Source organism: Salvelinus alpinus, chromosome 14 (genome assembly GCF_045679555.1).
Source record: "Salvelinus alpinus chromosome 14, SLU_Salpinus.1, whole genome shotgun sequence".
Classification (NCBI taxonomy): Eukaryota; Metazoa; Chordata; class Actinopteri; order Salmoniformes; family Salmonidae; genus Salvelinus; species Salvelinus alpinus.
In genome coordinates this window covers 9,127,525-9,143,034 of record NC_092099.1, presented here as the reverse complement: position 1 = coordinate 9,143,034, position 15,510 = coordinate 9,127,525, and the positions used below count along the sequence as shown (strand labels likewise).

Genomic DNA, 15,510 nt, shown 5'->3' with positions numbered 1-15,510 from the left:
GGAGAGGCTCATCACTACATGTTTAGAGCAGACAGCAGCCTTTCAAGAGAAAAGCCCTTATCTGCAGCTAAACTGAAACAAACACATACAAATCACAAACACAAACACACACACACACTGTTTGGACCTCGCTAAGTATCCGATGGACAGATGGATTTCACTACTCAAAATAGAAAATAACAACCTATGTAAAGCTGAGCTGACCTGGAGCTCAGTCCTGACCTGGAACTCAGTCCTGACCTGGAACGCAGTCCTGACCTGGAACGCAGTCCTGACCTGGAACTCAGTCCTGACCTGGAGCTCAGTCCTGACCTGGAGCTCAGTCCTGACCTGGAGCTCAGTCCTGACCTGGAGCTCAGTCCTGACCTGGAGCTCAGTCCTGACCTGGAGCTCAGTCCTGACCTGGAACGTAGTCCTGACCTGGAACGCAGTCCTGACCTGGAACGCAGTCCTGACCTGGAACGCAGTCCTGACCTGGAGCTCAGTCCTGCCTGGCTACCCAAATTCCTTGTTCCGGCCAAACGTTAACCACACCGACGGATGTTAGTTTCTTCGACGCAATGAGTCTGGATCTGAATACCTCCCCGATGATTTCTAGAACGCAAACACATTCTAACCATTCTGATTGGTCCCAGGGCACGTGGGTAAAGTGGCAAATAGAAATTCATCAGTGGCTTTGAGACTCTTGATTGGTTAGAGAGTATCCAAATCGCTGAATACTTTGTTATGTAAAACACGCCTCATTTTGACATCAACATAAATCAAACTGTATTTGTCACATGCGCCGAATACAACAGGTGTAGACCTTACCGTGAAATGCTTACTTACAAGCCCTTAACAATGCAGCTCAAGAATTGACTAAATAAAGTAAAAAATACATCTAATCAAATAGTAACAAGAAAATGACATAACAATAACGAGGCTATATACAGGGGGTACCGGTACAGAGTCAATGTGCGTGGGTACAGGTTAGTCGAGGTCATTTGTAAAGTGTAAAGTGAAGATGCGTAGATAATAAACACCGAGTAGCAGCAGTGTAAAAACATGGGGAGAGTCAATGTAAATACTCCAGTACATCCCCGGGAACACAAACAACTTAAATGATCGTATGTAGCTAACGATAGAGCAGCGGAAGAATTCAGCTCGAGTCGTCAGGCAAGTCCCATATACAGTGGGGCAAAAAAGTATTTAGTCAGCCACCAATTGTGCAAGTTCTCCCACTTAAAAAGATGAGAGAGGCCTGTAATTTTCATCATAGGTACACTTCAACTATGACAGACAAAATGAGAAGAAGAAAAATCCAGAAAATCACATTGTAGGATTTTTTATGAATTTATTTGCAAATTATGGTGGAAAATAAGTATTTGGTCACCTACAAACAAGCAAGATTTCTGGCTCTCACAGACCTGTAACTTCTTCTTTAAGAGGCTCCTCTGTCCTCCACTCGTTACCTGTATTAATGGCACCTGTTTGAACTTGTTATCAGTATAAAAGACACCTGTCCACAACCTCAAACAGTCACACTCCAAACTCCACTATGGCCAAGACCAAAGAGCTGTCAAAGGACACCAGAAACAAAATTGTAGACCTGCACCAGGCTGGGAAGACTGAATCTGCAATAGGTAAGCAGCTTGGTTTGAAGAAATCAACTGTGGGAGCAATTATTAGGAAATGGAAGACATACAAGACCACTGATAATCTCCCTCGATCTGGGGCTCCACGCAAGATCTCACCCCGTGGGGTCAAAATGATCACAAGAACGGTGAGAAAAAATCCCAGAACCACACGGGGGGACCTAGTGAATGACCTGCAGAGAGCTGGGACCAAAGTAACAAAGCCTACCATCAGTAACACACTACGCCGCCAGGGACTCAAATCCTGCAGTGCCAGACGTGTCCCCCTGCTTAAGCCAGTACATGTCCAGGCCCGTCTGAAGTTTGCTAGAGAGCATTTGGATGATCCAGAAGAAGATTGGGAGAATGTCATATGGTCAGATTAAACCAAAATAGAACTTTTTGGTAAAAACTCAACTCGTCGTGTTTGGAGGACAAAGAATGCTGAGTTGCATCCAAAGAACACCATACCTACTGTGAAGCATGGGGGTGGAAACATCATGCTTTGGGGCTGTTTTTCTGCAAAGGGACCAGGACGACTGATCCGTGTAAAGGAAAGAATGAATGGGGCCATGTATCGTGAGATTTTGAATGAAAACCTCCTTCCATCAGCAAGGTCGTTGAAGATGAAACGTGGCTGGGTCTTTCAGCATGACAATGATCCCAAACACACCGCCCGGGCAACGAAGAAGTGGCTTCGTAAGAAGCATTTCAAGGTCCTGGAGTGGCCTAGCCAGTCTCCAGATCTCAACCCCATAGAAAATCTTTGGAGGGAGTTGAAAGTCTGTGTTGCCCAGCAACAGCCCCAAAACATCACTGCTCTAGAGGAGATCTGCATGGAGGAATGGGCCAAAATACCAGCAACAGTGTGTGAAAACCTTGTGAAGACTTACAGAAAACATTTGACCTCTGTCATTGCCAACAAAGGGTATATAACAAAGTATTGAGATAAACTTTTGTTATTGACCAAATACTTATATTCCACCATAATTTGCAAATAAATTCATAAAAAATCCTACAATGTGATTTTCTGGATTTTTTTTTCTCATTTTGTCTGTCATAGTTGAAGTGTACCTATGAGGAAAATTACAGGCCTCTCTCATCTTTTTAAGTGGGAGAACTTGCACAATTGGTGGCTGACTAAATACTTTTTTGCCCCACTGTATATCAAAATGTCCGCCTGGTCAATTTTGTGCACTGTGAGGGCTTTCTAATGGACAGAAAATGTCCCCCTGAGGTTCAAATGTCACGATTCCACATAGTGGAATAGTAGAGCTCTACTTGTCTCGAACTAGCATGTAAGAAAAGGACAAGTGTGTATAATGCAATGGTAGGTAAAGTAACCGTGACGCCTAGGAACTATGGACAGTAAGGTTTAAAGGGAAAAGACGGATTCTGTGATGTTCCAACTGCATACGAGGTGAGGCATGTTGACAATCAGCCACTCAGTGGAGCAATCAGCCAAAACAAACCAGGTCAGCTTCTGGCTGAGTGGACAGATCTTCATCTTGACAGGACAGAGAGCCTGCAGCCTGAAGACTCCAATAGCCCCCTTGAGACGGCAAATTACAAGCAAATGAATGAAGGTCGGGATTCAGGGAAAAGGCGGAGACGGCCGCGCGTGTGTGTTGTGTTGTGTCAGAGAGCCCATAAAAGGGAACTAGTGGCGGGACCCTCAGCGGTCACCTTGATCAATGAATAAGTCCTGAGGCTTGACTCATAGGGAGGGGGTAGAGGATGGATGCTTTAGCTGAATAAACATGGGTGTGCTCCGTATGGTCAGTGAGGGGTGTCTGTGCCAAGTTGACCACACTGACAGGACACAGGCTGGTCGAGCAGAAAGTAGAGGGGGAGAACTCCTGCCAGGCGAGACCACCCCACTGGGCACACAGCCGGTGTAGTTCAAGTGGAGCCCCCCGATCCAACACACACAGACAGAGACACATGCACACACAAACATGCATGTGTGAACGTACAGGTTGTACACTAACACATAACCTTAACACTCCAACAGCTCACACTTACACCTGATAGACCACTGAACAGAAGCCAAGCTGCCCCTCCCTCCCTCCCTCCCTCCCTCCCTCTCCTCTTCCCTCCCTCTCCTCCCTCCCAGCCTCAACCGGCCTCTACTGTATAAGCTACACACGGTGGCCAAACTGTCTTCCCAGCGCAGACCAGACTGGAAAACCCAGCCATGATGGCTGGCCTTCCAGCCAGACCAATCTACACACAGTAACCAAAACTCAGGCACCGGACAGGTGTAATCAATATTTTTTTTATTTTTTTTATTTATTTTTTATTTCACCTTTATTTAACCAGGTAGGCTAGTTGAGAACAAGTTCTCATTTGCAACTGCGACCTGGCCAAGATAAAGCATAGCAGTGTGAACAGACAACACAGAGTTACACATGGAGTAAACAATAAACAAGTCAATAACATGGTAGAAAAAAAAGAGAATCTATATACAATGTGTGCAAAAGGCATGAGGTAGGCAATAAATCGAATAAGTACAATTTAGCAGATTAACACTGGAGTGATAAATCATCAGATGATCATGTGCAAGAAGAGATACTGGTGTGCAAAAGAGCAGAAAAGTAAATAAATAAAAGCAGTATGGGGGGTGAGGTAGGTAAATTGGGTGGGTAGTTTACAGATGGACTATGTACAGCTGCAGCGATCGGTTAGCTGCTCGGATAGCAGATTTTTAAAGTTGTTGAGGGAGATAAAAGTCTCCAACTTCAGAGATTTTTGCAATTCGTTCCAGTCGCAGGCAGCAGAGAACTGGAAGGAAAGGCGTCCAAATGAGGTTTTGGCTTTAGGGATGATCAGTGAGATACACCTGCTGGAGCGCGTGCTGCGGGTGGGTGTAGCCATCGTGACCAGTGAACTGAGATAAGGCGGCACTTTACCTAGCATAGCCTTGTAGATGACCTGGAGCCAGTGGGTCTGACGACGAACATGTAGCGAGGGCCAGCCGACTAGGGCATACAGGTCGCAGTGGTGGGTCGTATAAGGTGCTTTAGTAACAAAACGAATGGCACTGTGATAAACTGCATCCAGTTTGCTGAGTAGAGTATTGGAAGCTATTTTGTAGATGACATCGCCGAAGTCGAGGATCGGTAGGATAGTCAGTTTTACTAGGGTAAGTTTGGCGGCGTGAGTGAAGGAGGCTTTGTTGCGGAATAGAAAGCCGATTCTTGATTTGATTTTGGATTGGAGATGTTTGATATGAGTCTGGAAGGAGAGTTTGCAGTCTAGCCAGACACCTAGGTACTTATAGATGTCCACATATTCTAGGTCGGAACCGTCCAGGGTGGTGATGCTAGTCGGGCGTGCGGGTGCAGGCAGCGAACGGTTGAAAAGCATGCATTTGGTTTTACTAGCGTTTAAGAGCAGTTGGAGGCCACGGAAGGAGTGTTGTATGGCATTGAAGCTCGTTTGGAGGTTAGATAGCACAGTGTCCAAGGAAGGGCCGGAAGTATATAGAATGGTGTCGTCTGCGTAGAGGTGGATCAGGGAATCGCCCGCAGCAAGAGCAACATCATTGATGTATACAGAGAAAAGAGTCGGCCCGAGAATTGAACCCTGTGGTACCCCCATAGAGACTGCCAGAGGACCGGACAACATGCCCTCCGATTTGACACACTGAACTCTGTCTGCAAAGTAGTTGGTGAACCAGGCAAGGCAGTCATTAGAAAAACCGAGGCTACTGAGTCTGCCGATAAGAATATGGTGATTGACAGAGTCGAAAGCCTTGGCCAGGTCGATGAAGACGGCTGCACAGTAATGTCTTTTATCGATGGCGGTTATGATATCGTTTAGTACCTTGAGCGTGGCTGAGGTGCACCCATGACTGGCTCGGAAACCGGATTGCACAGCGGAGAAGGTACGGTGGGATTCGAGATGGTCAGTGATCTGTTTGTTGACTTGGCTTTCGAAGACCTTAGATAGGCAGGGCAGGATGGATATAGGTCTGTAACAGTTTGGGTCCAGGGTGTCTCCCCCTTTGAAGAGGGGGATGACCGCGGCAGCTTTCCAATCCTTGGGGATCTCAGATGATACGAAGGAGAGGTTGAACAGGCTGGTGATAGGGGGTGCGACAATGGCGGCGGACAGTTTCAGAAATAGGGGGTCCAGATTGTCATGCCCAGCTGATTTGTATGGGTCCAGGTTTTCCAGCTCTTTCAGAACATCTGCTATCTGGATTTGGGTAAAGGAGAAGCTGGGGAGGCTTGGGCGAGTAGCAGCGGAGGGGGCGGGGCTGTTGGCCAAGGTTGGAGTCGCCAGGAGGAAGGCATGGCCAGCCATTGAGAAATGCTTGTTGAAGTCTTCGATTATCACGGATTTATCGGTGGTGACCGTGTTACCTAGCCTCAGTGCAGTGGGCAGCTGGGAGGAGGTGCTCTTGTTCTCCATGGACTTTACAGTATCCCAGAACTTTTTGGAGTTAGAGCTACAGGATGCAAATTTCTGCTTGAAAAAGCTGGCCTTTGCTTTCCTGACTGACTGCGTGTATTGGTTCCTGACTTCCCTGAACAGTTGCATATCGCGGGGGCTCTTCGATGCTATTGCAGTTCGCCACAGGATGTTTTTGTGCTGGTCGAGGGCAGTCAGGTCTGGAGTGAACCAAGGGCTATATCTGTTCTTGGTTCTGCATTTTTTGAACGGAGCATGCTTGTCTAATATGGTGAGGAAGTAACATTTAAAGAATGACCAGGCATCCTCAACTGACGGGATGAGGTCAATATCCTTCCAGGGTACCCGGGCCAGGTCGATTAGAAAGGCCTGCTCGCAGAAGTGTTTTAGGGAGCGTTTGACAGTGATGAGGGGTGGTCGTTTGACCGCGGACCCGTGGCGGATACAGGCAATGAGGCAGTGATCACTGAGATCTTGATTGAAGACAGCAGAGGTGTATTTGGAGGGCAGGTTGGTCAGGATAATGTCTATTAGGGTGCCCATGTTTACGGATTTAGGGTTGTACCTGGTGGGTTCCTTGATGATTTGTGTGAGATTGAGGGCATCAAGCTTGGATTGTAGGACTGCCGGGGTGTTAAGCATATCCCAGTTTAGGTCACCTAACAGAACAAACTCTGAAGCTAGATGGGGAGCGATCAATTCACAGATGGTGTCCAGGGCACAGCTGGGAGCTGAGGGGGGTCGGTAGCAGGCGGCAACAGTGAGAGACTTATTTCTGGAGAGATTAATTTTTAAAATTAGAAGTTCGAACTGTTTGGGCATAGACCTGGAAAGTATGACAGAACTTTGCAGGCTATCTCTGCAGTAGATTGCAACTCCTCCCCCTTTGGCAGTTCTATCTTGACGGAAAGTGTTATAGTTGGGTATGGAAATCTCAGAATTTTTGGTGGCCTTCCTAAGCCAGGATTCGGACACGGCAAGGACATCAGGGTTGGCAGAGTGTGCTAAAGCGGTGAGTAAGGCAAACTTAGGGAGGAGGCTTCTGATGTTGACATGCATGAGGCCAAGGCTTTTTCGATCACAGAAGTCAACAAATGAGGGTGACTGGGGACATGCAGGGCCTGGGTTTACCTCCACATCACCCGAGGAACAGAGGAGTAGTAGGATGAGGGTGCGGCTAAAGGCTATCAAAACTGGTCGCCTAGAGCGTTGGGGACAAAGAATAAAAGGAGCAGATTTATGGGCGTGGTAGAATAGATTCTGGGCATAATGTGCAGACAGGGGTATGGTGGGGCGTGGGTACAGCGGAGGCAAGCCCAGGCACTGGGTGATGATAAGAGAGGTTGTATCTCTGGACATGCTGGTCTCAATGGGTGAGGTCACCGCATGTGTGGGGGGTGGGACAAAGGAGGTATCGGAGGTACGGAGAGTGGAACTACGGGGTCCATTGCAAACCAAAACAATGATAACTAGCCTGAACAACAGTATGCAAGGCATATTGATATTTGAGGGAGACATACAATAAGGCATAAAGTGATTGCAGGTCTTGATTGGGAGAGCTAGCTAAAACAACAGGTGAGATAACAGCAGCTAGTCAGTTAACACAGCAGCAGCAGGTAAAAATGGCGACGGCTAGGCAGAGAGGGTCGGATTAACTACACACAGATCCTGAGTTAAAGCACAGAGCCGACAGATAAAACACAAATAAACGGAATGGAGTACCGTGAATTAATGGACAGTCAAGCAAGCATCAGCTATGTAGCCAAGTGATCATAGTGTCCAGGGGGCAGCCGTAGATGGAGCAGTGAGGCCTCCACTAAGCTAGCCCGCGGCGTAAGATTGTTCGATAGACCTGTTCAGATAGCAGCCGATATGCTCAAGACAGCTAACGATTAGCGGGCCGCAGTTAGCATATGGGCGTTCAGGTTACGTCGCGATGGAGGGGCCAGTTGAATAACTCCCTCGGGCAGATAACGTCGGTATTCCAGTCGTGAAGGCCCGGTGGGGCTCCGCATCGGCAGTAAAACGGGTCCGGATAGGTGATTGTAGCCCAGGAGTGGCTGATGGAACTCTTCAGCTGGCTAGCTCCGGGATAATTGGTGTTTGCTCCGGAATTGATGTTAGCCAATAGTCACTCGGATAGCAGCTAGTTAGCTGCAAGATCCAGGTGTAAATGTCCAGAGCTTGCGGTAAAAATCCGGGGATATGGAGAGAAAATAGGTCTGGTATGCTCTGGTCTGAGTCGCGTTGTACAAAACTGGCAATAGTTTTCCGAGCTAAAGGATAGCTGATAAGCGCTAGCTGTGGTTAGCTGAACTACTCACGTTAGCTTGTGAGCTGGCTAACTTCTGGCTAGATGAATAACTCCCTCGGGCAGATAACGTCGGTAGTCCAGTCGTGAAGGCCCGGTGGGGCTCCGCATCGGCAGTAAAACGGGTCCGGATAGGTGATTGTAGCCCAGGAGTGGCTGATGGAACTCTTCAGCTGGCTAGCTCCGGGATAATTGGTGTTTGCTCCGGAATTGATGTTAGCCAATAGTCACTCGGATAGCAGCTAGTTAGCTGCAAGATCCAGGTGTAAATGTCCAGAGCTTGCGGTAAAAATCCGGGGATATGGAGAGAAAATAGGTCTGGTATGCTCTGGTCTGAGTCGCGTTGTACAAAACTGGCAATAGTTTTCCGAGCTAAAGGATAGCTGATAAGCGCTAGCTGTGGTTAGCTGAACTACTCACGTTAGCTTGTGAGCTGGCTAACTTCTGGCTAGCTTCTGTTGTAGATTTCGGATACGAGGTGAATAATACCTTTGAGGAGAAAAAAAAACAGATCCGCACCATATTTGGTGAGGTAGGTTGCAGGAGAGTGTTTTGAAGTTGAGTTTTTAAGAAGAAAAAATATATATATAAAAAGAAATGCGAAGAAAAATATATAAAAAATATATACACGGGACAGGACGAGGACAAAGGACATCTGACTGCTACGCCATCTTGGATTATATGGTGATAGCGCCACTCTGTCTTCCATTCATATTGCTGCGAGGTGGTTTAGATTCAAAATCAGCACACCCAGCCTCACTACATCTCATCACTGCTCCCCTCTAAGATGGGAGGGGAACGTAGGCTAGGAGGAGGAGCTACTCAATCCCCCTGCACGATCCTAACCATCCCTCTCCCCCCAGAAGCCCCATAACACACCCTGCCGTTAGAACGTACAGTGAGTAGATAGTCAATATGGAGTCGCGGCAGAAGGCTTGTCTCCCCGAAAGAGCAAAGGGATCCCTCCAAAAGAAGGGCGTCCATCAAAAAGGATCATGGGATGGTGGGGCGTCTTTAAAGCACCCTGGAGAGGATCTGCCAAGGAGTCGAGGACACTGGAGGACTTAATGGGCTATTAGGAGGATAGGGGTGTTCTGTTGGTAGGGAGGCTGAGGAGGAGGCTCCTCTAGCAGGCATCCATCAGCCTCTAGGGAGGGGCTAGCATTAGCACGGGCTAACGGAGAGGGGAGAGGGGAGAGAGAGCAAGGGGACGGTGAGAGGGCACGTGTGGGTAGAAGGGGAGGGGGGTGAGTGGAAGGAGATGGAAGAGGAGATGGGATGAGGAGAATAGAATCCCATGTTAACAGTAAACCTTGGACAAGGACACTAATACATGTCTCTAGGATTACTTCTCCTAGCTACAGAACTTCTCTCCCTCTCTCTCCCCTCTCTCAGAAAGAGGGGACCAGAGATCACTGAATGAAAAGAAATGGACATGACCACTGTGGATACAAAGCACTTTGCACTATAAAGCTAAATGCACCTCCCTTTGCAGATGATAACCTATATTTAAAACAAGCAGCCCTATCTTTCTATAATTGTGGTTGGATGCCAGTGTGCGGGTGTGATTTCCTGACATGTCACATCATGCAGAAGTGACGCTTCTGAAAGTCATTTATCGTCACACTCAACTCCCCGCACAGTCTAAGGCAGAATAGCATGCCTCTAACATGCTGCAAATCATCTATTCAGCATATTAACACATGCAAAAATGTACCGACATATGTAGACACACACACGGACAAACACAGAAAAACACACCCAAACACAGAAAAACACACCCACACACACAGGTGTTAGCTCTGCGGAAACAGCTCACAGTCTAACCATTACCTTCACTTAGTATTGATATTCCTAGAATGTTGTGTGCTGTTTTTTACTGAAGGGCACAGAGAATGGAGTGGATATACAGTGTGTGTGTGTGTGTGTGTGTGTGTGTGTGTGTGTGTGTGTGTGTGTGTGTGTGTGTGTGTGTGTGTGTGTGTGTGTGTGTTTTTGCGTGAGTGTGTGTGTGTTTTTGTGTGTGTGTGTGTGTGTGTGTGTGTGTGTGTGTGTGTGTGTGTGTGAGCGTGCGTGCGTTTGTGCGTGCATGCAGTGAATCATGTCTGTAGGCAGGTTCATGTCGGTGAGACAAACAGAAAGTGTGAGTCACTGCCTCTGTTCCCTGGGTGAACACGCCTTTCAGCTGGTTGAAACACACACCAATCATCCTCTCAGTCCGCGCTAGATGACACACACACACACACACACTTTACATTCACAAGAATATTGCACATTCACAACTAGTTTGAACTAGCATATACAGTAATATTTCTTAGGAATGTGACTCATGTTAGATGAAAAGGCATGAGCGGTCAGAACAGAAAGGAACTCAATCAAGTAAAGGTTCAACAAGAACACTGTTCAGTTCAGTGTGTGTGTGTGTGTGTGTGTGTGTGTGTGTGTGTGTGTGTGTGTGTGTGTGTGTGTGTGTGTGTGTGTGTGTGTGTGTGTGTGTGTGTGTGTGTGTGTGTGTGTGTGTGTGTCTCTAATCTACATACATTTATCAGGAAAGGATCCACCATCTGGCATCCAAGCAGAGTTCTGATTAAAAGACATCCACTACTTAGCCCGTGTCCCCCCAGACAATGAACAGTGGGATCGTGCTTTCCAGGCATATACACATGTACCAGTTACTAATCACCAATACCACCCTTCACCACACACAGATGTGCAAACATTCAATTCTCATGCATATCTCACACTGCGCAAACCGCACAGACACCTCTTACATACATGAACCTCAACCAGGAGTGAATGTGAAAAGCTTTATTGAAATGTGCTTTATGAAATGAACAACAAGTTCACACACACCACAAATAAACATCACACAAACACACACCACAAATAAACATCACACACACCACAAATATACATCATACACACACACACACACACACACACACACACACACACACACACACACACACACACACACACACACACACACACACACACACACACACACACACACACACACACACACACACCAAAAATAAACATCACACATCACACACACACACACTCTGGAACAACATTACCAACAGTTAATCTAGGCTCTGGGTTTAGACACAGTCTGTGGCTGTCTCTCTGTGATGGAGCAGACCAAGTGGGGGGGAAAGGTGAGGAGGTGCACGGGGGGGGGGATGGACGGACGACTCTGCGACACAGCAACCCACAGCCCCAGGTGTTCGGGGAAGAAGAGAGAGACTCGCGCCCCAGATCCTCCAAGAATAGCTTTGCATGCCGTGCCGTGGTGCCCAGCCAGGAGGCAGAGCACAAACAACTGGCCTCCAAGCCATCTGGATTAAACAACATGCCCTTAGCCTGGCACTCCCTGATACCCCAGGGCTGACTGGCTATTGTTCCTCTTTTAACCCTCCACCATGCACCCCGCATTGCTACCGTACAGAGCACTGAGGATATGGTGGGTTATGCTGAGTATGGATGAGATGCTAAATGCAATTCCTATACTAACAGTAAAGAGATAGTGTTCAGTGAAACAACGCAGCCTTAGCTTCACTAGAATGTTCTAGGGAATATCTGCAAAATGGACAAGAGGAGGATTGCTAAAACCCCAGTGTTGGGTCTCTCCCCCCCACTGTGGAACGATCAGGGCTGGCTTTCTAATGGCATGCGTCCAGGGGGAGAACTTTAAAGCCATGCGTAGCGCCGACACAGAGGCCTCTGCAAATCCCTGGGTACCACCCAGTCTCTACTAATCCAACCTCCCAACCACCACGTCAATCCAACGCACGTTGGACAGGACGGGGGAGAACACGCTGAGCTTGACTTTGTTTCCAGATGGCCCTCGCTACCATTTCAGCTCCCGTTCACTTCCTGACAGACTTCCTAAGAAGGGAATATCCGAGGGTGTTTCACAAAGTTCCTATGTTCCCCGCTGTGGCATACTTCTGCCACTGCTACAGTACCTGTAGCGGGTTGTTGCCCACCCGTAGCGGGTTGTTGCCCACCCGTAGCGGGTTGTTGCTCACCCGTAGCGGGTTGTTGCCCACCCGTAGCGGGTTGTTGCCCACCCGTAGCGGGTTGTTGCTCACCCGTAGCGGGTTGTTGCCCACCCGTAGCGGGTTGTTGCCCACCCGTAGCGGGTTGTTGCTCACCCGTAGCGGGTTGTTGCCCACCCGTAGCGGGTTGTTGCTCACCCGTAGCGGGTTGTTGCCCACCCGTAGCGGGTTGTTGCTCACCCGTAGCGGGTTGTTGCCCACCCGTAGCGGGTTGTTGCTCACCTGTAGCGGGTTGTTGCTGTGAACTCAGTTGGAGTTCAGTTGGAGTACTTTTGTTACTTTGAATCCTCTATTCAGAGCAACTTCAATGGAGTCATCTTACTGCAGCAAATTCTATTCATAAAGCCAGGTGTTGCATACAGATTGGACTACAGTATGTATTAATACTCAACAGTGAACATACCGGCATCAAAGATTGACAGTGTTCTGATTCTCCATGCTTCTCCTGAAGTGTGCACTCGTTCACTCGCCTTTACACCAGTCCATTCCCTTTCAATCAATGAGGTATAGTGTACAAGTGCAACAAAAACCTCTCATTACACATCCCGTTGTTATATCTACTCTTATAATTTTACCAAATAAGCTTGGAAAGAGGATACGATACAAACAAATGTAAACTTTAGTATGGCCACCCTATCAGTTGCCTCCAAAAATTATGTGGCCCAGTTGTGTTTCAATTTGACAGATCGTGACGCAATCCACTTTCCATGCAAAATGCGCCAACATTTCAAACGCTCCATCTTCGGATGTCAAGGCCCTAGCTAATAGCAGGAGAGGGGGATTCCAGGCACAGCAACAAGTCCAAAGGGTATGAGAAGGAACCAAAACAGGCCTGCCGTCTCCACTCTATCTTGCACTGCTGCTTCCATAGGCCAGATATGATCAGGAAAGAGAGGGAGTAGAGCGGTGTGTGAAAAAGAGGGTCTGGAGGAGAAGAGAGGAGGAGAGGTGAAGAGAGGACAGGAGAGCAGAGCAGAGAGTGGCTAGAAGAGGAGAGAGATTGCCAGGCCAGAAAACGCACCTTTGGAGCACGCCACGCAAGCTGGAGCATTTTACAATAACCCAGGACATTCCAAGTAATTAGCCAAGAATTTCTTACATGTGGCTCTCTCTGACGTCAATCATGTACTTTCCAAGATTTCCCTTCTTTTTTTTTTGTTTTGCAAATGGCATTGCGTAACGCTGCTTTTGTGAGCTGCTCTTGGCATGGGTGTTACATTGGTTCAGGGGGGTGGGCCATGGTGGGAGCTCCCACAGTGGGTGGGGGGGGGGGGGCACACTGACCTCAATCTAACTGACCATTTCATTTAAGAGGCTGGTGTGTGTGTGTGTGTGTGTAGACTCTTGGTGGGTCACTTTAACATGAGAGATACTGTACATGACATGCCCAAACATACATTTTTACATTTTACATTTTAGTCATTTAGCAGACGCTCTTATCCAGAGCGACTTACAGTAGAGTGCATACATTTTATTACATTTTTTTTTTTAAATTTTTACATACTGAGACAAGGATATCCCTACCGGCCAAACCCTCCCTAACCCGGACGACGCTATGCCAATTGTGCGTCGCCCCACGGATCTCCAAGTTGCGGCCGGCTGCGACAGAGCCTGGGCGCGAACCCAGCCCAGCCTGGGCGCGAACCCAGAGACTCTGGTGGCGCAGCTAGCACTGCGATGCAGTGCCCTAGACCACTGCGCCACCCGGGAGTGGTGAATTGTCATGAATTTCATACCTCCTCTGTGAAATTCATGACAAGCTCTTATCCTTGGGGAATTCGGTAAAAACAAATAACTCGGCACAAACACAACGGAAGTTACAGAGGTTCAAATAGATCCCGATTGAACATTTAGACTGTGTCATGCTATTGACCTACAGTGTGCGCCTCGGGGGTTTTCAAATGGATGTGTCATAATTAGGGTTACAAAGGGTGGGAAATTTTCCATGGGAAGTTAAACCCTGAAATTTGGATAATTTTGCTTAAATTGATTTTAAAAAATGTCAGCTTATAACAGTGAATCTTTTTTTGTGGGATACACATGAGGTAATTATAGGTTTTGTGGCATATTTTGGTTAAACTATCCCCAATTCAATGGAGTTGCAACCCATCACATGTGCAGTGCACTCTTCCATCACATCAACAGCTGATTCTCAAGATTTTGCACACTAATGAGATGCTATTGAGCTCACACTACTACAAAGTCTGAGCCAAGGACTACATGCTTTCTGGTAAGTTTTGATTACAATACTGGGTGGGGTGAATAGATTGTATATGACATACATTATTTTTTGATAACTAGTAAATGGTAGCCTATAGCAAAGCGTGTTTAAATAATTTCTAACTTGCTATTTTCTGCTAGTTAGTTTTTGCTACCATGTGGGTTTGAGCGTGCTAACTGAGGAGTGTTAATTCACCTGTTGCCATACATGTTTCATTTAAAAAATATATCTTACAAAGGAGTTGTTTAATCTAACTGCTTAACTATTTATCTGTACATGGAATTGTATTTGTTGTTTTTTACAGATTATTTTCTAATCTTTACAGGAATATGCCACAGGCACTATCTGATGTGTGGAGACGTTTCACTGCAGCTAATATAGTTGGGGTGGCAGCGTAGCCTAGTGGTTAGAGCGTTGGACTAGTAACCGAAAGGTTGCAAGATAAAATCCCCGAGCTGACAAGGTACAAATCTATCGTTCTGCCCCTGGACAAGACAGTTAACCCACTGTTCCTAGGCAGTCATTGAAAATAAGAATTTGTTCTTAACTGACTTGTCTAGTTAAATAAAGGTTTAAAAAGAAGGGAAAAAAGGAAAAGCTGTGTACATTTGCAAAATCATGTGAAGAATGCAACAAAGATGCAGTATCATCTGGCCAAGTGCATAAAGTTCCCTCATTGCTCACACCAATCAACCTCTGACAAAAGTCCCTCTGCTTCTATTCGAGGTGAAAATGATGAATCAGACACCTTATCGATAGCAACAGCTCATGGTCCTCCTGGAATCAGAAGGTTTTTTACTTAATGGAGGAACGTAGTCAGAGAAATGCTGATGAATGTCTTGCTCAAGCTTTGTATGCAACTGGTTCAGCTCTGATGCTCAC

General features: G+C 47.1%; 1 protein-coding gene across 1 annotated transcript in view; it reads right to left on the bottom strand.

Annotated features, from left to right (window-relative positions):
- hdac4 (histone deacetylase 4) overlaps positions 1 to 15,510 on the bottom strand; it is a 244,528-nt gene that overhangs the window by 155,349 nt on the left and 73,669 nt on the right. The window lies entirely within an intron of this gene.